The 7,313-nt window shown below is 43.4% G+C and overlaps 1 non-coding gene across 1 annotated transcript; it reads right to left on the bottom strand.

Annotated features, from left to right (window-relative positions):
* Positions 1-5,241: 5,241 nt before the first annotated feature.
* Trnas-gga (transfer RNA serine (anticodon GGA)) lies at positions 5,242-5,316 on the bottom strand. Its single transcript has one exon. It is a non-coding gene; the product is annotated as a tRNA-Ser (tRNA).
* Between the last annotated feature and the right edge of the window lie 1,997 nt (positions 5,317-7,313).

The raw sequence follows: 7,313 nt of genomic DNA, 5'->3' as shown, positions 1-7,313 counted from the left end.
AGTTATTACTTAGAGTTACTTTACTAATTCGCTTCCACTGCTCACGAATAAGCCTGACCTGACAGCTGATAATACGATCGTTTTTGTATTGCTCCGTCTGTCTCAACCCTCACCATTCACTGCAGCAACAATTCAGTTGTTCCTGACATCGTATTATCGTGAATGCCACACAGTTTCCTGCAATGGACATGTGGCTTTGTGTTTCAGGAGCTTGACGCGGTCTTGTATTACCAAACTAGTGACAGGTTCATTCCCGCGAAAGACCACACATCACCGTTAAAAGGCCACGCATAAGAAGCTCTATACAGGCACACAACTGCCCCAAGAGCGAACGTTTGCACAAAGTTGTGCGTCCTACAGAATGCAATTAACATTCGCTAGGGCATCTCGACGCATATCCGTCTGACATTGCCGAAAAATTACGCGAACCATGTGACCACAGGCGGAAAAAAAAAGAAAAACAACAACGCGTCGAAGCTAACTACCCCAGTAAGGCCACCTGAGAAAGGTCGCTGACTGACCCAAAAGCCCCGAGGGCACACGCGAGCCTATCCGAAATGCCGCCCGAAAATCAGCACATGCACAAGCTTGCACTTGCGAATAACTGAGTGTACGTGTACGCAGACTGGCGTTTTGTCCTATAACGTGCTTGTTACGTCAATAGTTTCATGTGCGAGTGCGTCATTTCAGGCCTCAACGTCTTCATATACAGTACCCAATAAAGAATGATGTATAAACACGACGTGCTTACATTGCAAGTACAGACGTATGGATACGTACGGATAGACGCATGGGACGTATGGATATGGGAACGTATGGACGTATGAACATATAAGCACTACGTGCTTTTATGCCCATTCTGCGGCGGCACACAAACTGAGTGTCAACCAACTCGCCCAACTATGTACCTTGCAAAGGTGTATAGTTGGGAACACAGTTTCACTTGGTGACAGCAATTTATTCCGAATGCTTACAACGCTGTATACGCTGGCTTTGATGCCTACAGCAATCGGAGTTGAGAAAGTAAGTTCACACTGTTTCTATAGCGGAAGCTGTAAACTGAAATTTTTTCTTCGTCGCGCAATAGCGCCAGGCTGCGTGCCCATTCGGAAATGCATTGGGAAACGTACACAAAGTGCTTCCCTCCGGAGCCGCGTGATCAGAAAGGGAGGCTTATTGAAAACAAAAAGGAAATAATGTGGGCGCTGGCAGCTGGATATCATTTCAACTGTGGTCGGGGAGCTGCCACTGTGTCTACAAAGATAAACTGAACAAAATATTTTTATGTCGTCCGGGTCTCATGAAACACGTGTTCTATATTTTTGTCTAACGCGATGTGAAGCCTTAGATTCAACTCCCCCTTTCAAGCATCATCACCTTCAACGACGTCGTTGCATTAATGGCTGACTCAAGCGACACTATTAAACCGAGTAAGGACCGTTAAAAATATGTAGGCTAGGTACATAACAGACATGCAGTGACAAAAAGCAACACAGGATTCTCAATTGAAAGGAACGTAAAAAACAAAACAACATAAACGAGTGCTGCGTAGCAGTTCACACCCCACGGAACCACTATATATTTATGTTTCACTATACCGTTTCGCTATTTCGGGTCACAGAAACAGCCGCGCGAAATTTAGATCCGGAGTGTTGGCCATTTACGGAATAGTGCGCAATTTTCTTTGCTCACAAAAGACCTTGCAGTCGTTTCGTAAATGTTGCACAGCTAGAGATGGCAAACAGTGCCATTACCCGTCCATGAGGCCGCGTGGAATGGTCTTATCAAGTGCCAAAAATATCCTTTGTGACATGGTTGTTTGTCTTCCGAAACAACCGCCAGTCCGTGTTTTTTGCCGCTCAGCCCTCCTGTACCATGGCGTTGCCAAAGGGTGGCACACCGGGCACGTGCCCCCTCCCCCTCTCCCCCCTACGAACGTTAGTTGTATGTGGTCTGCCATGCACCCCGCCCCCCTCCTCACCCCTCCCAGTCCCGTGTAAAGAGAGCTGCCGCTCCACCACCGAAAAAAAAAACTTTTTGCTAACAATACCTTTGATGCTATGTGAACGGTGAGGAAGGTTAATCGAATAATCGAATTCAGCATGTTCAATCTCATTTTATTAGAGAGCTACTGCGCCATGCACAACGCCATCCGGGTTGAGTTTACCTCGGAGAAAAGGGTGCCTCGCGAAACACGTTGCGTTTCAGCATAATCGACGGAAATCATTTTAAAACGTTATGTGAGGCACATGAGCCTCTCAATTCTCTTGCAACAGACGCGCTGCTGAAAGGCAGGCTAATGTTGCCATAGAAGGGGCGCTGCACACGTTAATATTATGTTCATGCGGGCGCTGAATTGTGCGTGTTTTTATTCATATACCAGGCGTATCTTATTCCGATAGCAATTATGTGAACATTATCGGCTTCGCCATGATATTCCGCATAAAGTCCAAGTGCCCGCACCGTGCCGTATGCTGTGTGTGCGAGTGAAAGCACACGAATGTGCTCCGAGGACAGTGGCTCGATCTCGCGCGCGCAATGAAGGAAGGCGGGAGGAAGCGCGCCGTCCTCCATCGCTGCCGGACTAGTAGTTTATTCTACTCCTGCAGCAACTGCGTATGCCGCGGCTAAGCGTCGCCGCATGGGCCCTGTCTTGAAAGCGATCTTAGATGGGGACAGAGTCTAGGTGCTCCGAGGGCTGATAGATTCGTGCATGTGGGCTCTGGTCTGGCCGCTTAGATTGCGTTGAAGCGAGAGGCAGCACGAAAGTCATTTGGCTCGCTGCTGAAGCCGCGCTTCCTCACGCCAGCATTTTGACAGCGAGTGTCCGCGGTCATCGAGTGCGATGGGTTCATGTGTGCCCGCGCGTGCGTGACACCATGCTTGTTAGTTTGGTTAGTTGGTTAGTAAGCGAATGCATACAAATTATACGGCCGATAAACCCACTAACCTTACTTCTTATGGCCGTCTGATAATTTGCTATCACAATCGATGCTTGCAAAACTGCGATATATATACCGGGTGTTAAAATTAGCTTTATGGAATTTTTTTACAATCGCCTGTGGCAGGTAGCCTAATGCTTATCGTTGAGCTGGGTTATTCGGACGAGGCGGACATTATAGCACGATAAATCGAAACACATTTTCAACTAATAAACAATGATTGACTAATGACCTTCTTAGTTAATTATTTTACGACACATATTGCAATTTACGAATTGTACCAGGTAAGTTGCAAGACGCATCCACTTCAAAGGAATTTCCAGGATGACACCAGTTTCGATATATTATTTCCCAAAGTGTGGGACAAAGTACATGGGCGTTCCAGTTACTTTTGTGCTTCAATGTATAAAACAACATTGTGGTAAACAAATGGAACAACAGTGCATTTTTTCGGTGAGATTGATGGAACATATCTCCAAACTGGTGTTTTTCTGGAAAGTCATCCCAAGTGGATACGCCCTGACAAGTTTACCGGCTACAATTCGTAAGTTACAATATCTGTCGCAAAGTAATTAACAAGGACTTTATTTAGTGAACTTTGGTTAATTGGTTTAATATGTGTTTCGGTTTCTCGTGCTACTAATGTCCGCCTCTTCGAATAACCCAGATCAATGATAACAATTAGGCTACCTGCCATAGGCGATTTCTAAAATTTCGTAGAACTCAAAAATAAACACACTATATATATATACATATATAATTACCTGTGGTAGATAGCGCAATGCTAATCCTTGTACTATATTACGTGACGGAGGTGGATGCATTACTTGCACAATAAATCGAAATACATGTTCGACCAGTGATAAAACTTAATCAGTATTTATGTAGTTACTTCATGGCACATAGGGAAAATTAAGAATTGCGACTTCTGCGTATGACGCCAGTTTCGAGAAATGCACCGTAGAGCTGCTGGTAAAGATGCACTGTTGTTACAGTTTTGGAATAAACATTTCGAAACTGGTATGATAGTGAGAATTCGTTTCAAGTGGATACGCATTGGGAACTCTCCGGCCCCAATTCGTACGATTCAATGTGTGCCTTAAAGTGTGTAATTGAATACTTAATTAAAATGTCTTAATTAGTCGAATGTGCGCTGCTATTTCTCGTTCATGTAATGCCGCCTCTGAGTATTGCTGATCCAGAACTAGGAATGTACTAACTGCCAGAGGAATTTCTTTAACATTTTGCATATATAAGAAAAGCACCATATATTTTTTCTTCGTTCGAAGGATGTGGCCTTAACTGTCTTCCTCTTCGCCTCAATGAGCGTCTTTTATTATTTGAAGTAGCTGCGCTAGGTACTAGGATGACAATAAATTTTGGCATGCGCGATGCGCAAGGGCAAATGGGCTTTGCAAAGAGAACAACCTTTCTCGTTTATGACAAGCGTAAAGTACGTATAATAATGCAGGTACTTATTATGGGTCGGTGTTATTGCACATTATTCTCATATGCGAAGAACTATTCTGGCTTAATGGGCTAAAACGTTGTCTAGACGGCGCGCTAGAATGTGCTGGAAATGTCTTTGCCACCACTGTCATTACAGCGCTTTTATTTCACAATATGTGCGTAAGTGGTAGGAATATGCCATGTTGCGGTAACGACCATACCATGATCATTCCGGGCAATTCTTCATAAAGGTGATTATAAGGAAGTTCTTAGTAATTACAGAATTCTATGCATTTTACAAATTTTTTCTAAGCGATTGGGAAGAATAATTCTTAAATGTGTTTCAAGTTTTTTTTTTTCAAAAAGTATGATCTAATAACCAATAAACAATTTGGCTTAACACAAAAAATTATCCACTGAGCTTGCATTACTGAAGCAAAGTGTACTAATTCTTGTCATATAGAAAAGGAAATGATTACTTTGACGTATTCATAAGCTTCTCGAAAGCATTCGATAAATTCAACCATACAACCTCCTCTTCCAAGCTTCCTGCGTTCGGTGTGCGGGGTGTTTCGTTAGATTTATTCTCTAGCTACACTTACGTTAGTGTTCAATATGTGGCTATCGGTGATCATCATTTGCCATGTAAAACTACTAAACATAGCGGTCCTCATGGTAGCCTACGGGGGCCCTTGTTCTTCTTTGTTTAAATAAATATGAGTAATTAGAAATTGATACTGATGTTGAACAATTAAAGGGAAACTGAGACTTCCACCCAAATGTAGCAATTTGCTACAATGGAAACCCAACCGGGTTCCACGAAAGAAAGCCTCGCAGTTGAAGAAAAATTCGTCCTGGTCCGGGACTCGAACCCGGGACCACCGCCTTTCCAGGGCAGCCGCTCTACCATCTGAGCTAACTAGGCGGCTAGCAGATGGCAGGGCGAAGTCGAATTTGTCGACAACTCGAAGCAAAGGCAAGTGTTTGATGTAATAGTTCAGCGGAAATCCGCTAGGTGGAGATAAGAAATTAAAGGGAAAGTGAGACTTCCACCCAAATGTAGCCATTTCCTACAATTGCTCGCTCATGTGCCAGTCTCAGTTTCCCTTTAATTACTTATCTCCACCTAGCGGATTTCCGCTGAACTATTACATCAAAGATGTTGAACAAGTGATATGTGCAGGCGGCCCACGTTTATATTTGTCAAATGCTGTTGCTCATGATTTGGTCACTAAATGGAATAGCGTGTTGGATAAGTTGCATTCGCGGTCTGTTACAATTGCGATCCTTCATAAATTCGACCAAAACCTGAGGCACCTTTTTTTAGAGCTAAAGACCAAGATTATTCGCACGACGTTGATCTTATCCTTCGAGCCAACCCAATACAGATGACACACACAATCCAAACAATGGGCGTATATTTTTTGACTACTTGTTGTGGAATACCGGTATTGAGTATCTGCAAGATAAACTCGCCTATAGAGTTGGCATCCTCAGAAATTGTTCAATGTTTATTCCCCCCCCCCTCCCAATCAACTAAGCTTATTTGTGCCCCTAACTCTTTGAGTCACAAGTTAGGTGGGTGCACTGCTCTGCATGGTTTGGGTAGTACTACACGGACAAACACGACAAAACTCTTGGTTTTACTAAAGAATGCGGTGAGAGCAATTACAAACATATTGTTTGCAACACCCTCACTTCCTCTGTGCTCAGCTTATCGTACCATGATCTTTGTCCAGATGGTACAATTTCCACGTTTTACAGCTGTACAAATCACATATTGAACGTGCTACATCATTCTTATCCCATATTAGGCACCTTGACACCAACACTCACTACTAGTCAAGACATCATGAATATTGGCATGTGCCTCGCTCACCTACAAATTATGGTGTTCATTCTTAAAAAAAAACATACATTACCCTTCCTCCAAACAGGCTTGGATTATGTCCAACCTCGATTCCCAACATCTCGCACAGTTCACATAAAAACCTCCTTGATTAATTATTTTTGACTGCATTCCTTTGTACTTTTCTTGGTTTCGCATATAAAACATTTCATGCACTATTACTGCCTTTGCTTTCCAGTTCATATTACACTGCGCATTTTATGCCGGAATTCTTCTGTGATATAATATTTTGATAGTGTTCTACACTGTTTGTTTTGTGCGTGCTGCCGTACCGATGTATAACCTGGGGGTAGGGAACACCGTCAAGTCGCTGCATTGCGGGTATTTTCCCTTCTCCTCAGCCACGTATATTTAAATACGTGCCTAGAATAGACTAATACTGACACATCCGCATCGAATGTTGCTTCAGGATAGCCCTTGTTAGACGGCGTCATCGTGCATGAACGTGGCGACGGCTATTCAATGAGTCCGACTACCCGCAATCACCTCTTCAAGTGGAAGCTATGCTTACGCGGGGAAGAGAACTTGAAAGTGTGCATTACCTTGTCGTGGATTGCCAACGACTGGAAATATTGCCGGCGAAATACCGACCAGAGGCGGTGGCGACATGGCAGAAGGGGAACCGGCCGCGGGTTTAGTTAAGGGGAAGCTTTAGCTCGGCGCCAACTATGATTTTCCTATTCGTACCCATGTAAAACGCAGAAATACTTTCACGAGACATTCCTTTAGACCTATTCGAATGAAACTTGATCCATTTGAGAAAGGTAAATTGTAGAAAAACTATGAAGCAGATGTTGATTTACGACCTCTTATTTTTAGAAAAAAGATGTCTTCATGAACGGCAAATTTAACAAAAAGTAGACGCGCAAAATTTGCAAATCCGTAACTTTCTATCAGGCGCAAATATCGCAGTTGCGCAAACTGCATGTGTTAGAGCGTCTTAGACTGACAAATGTGATATACGGGGTGTTAACTTTTAAGTTTTGCGGAATTTTTTTGAAATCACTGTGGCA

The sequence above is a fragment of the Dermacentor silvarum genome, chromosome 5, assembly GCF_013339745.2.
Source record: "Dermacentor silvarum isolate Dsil-2018 chromosome 5, BIME_Dsil_1.4, whole genome shotgun sequence".
NCBI classification, from domain to species: domain Eukaryota; kingdom Metazoa; phylum Arthropoda; class Arachnida; order Ixodida; family Ixodidae; genus Dermacentor; species Dermacentor silvarum.
Note: the sequence above shows the minus strand (reverse complement) of the source record. Positions and strands in the feature narration are given on the sequence as shown.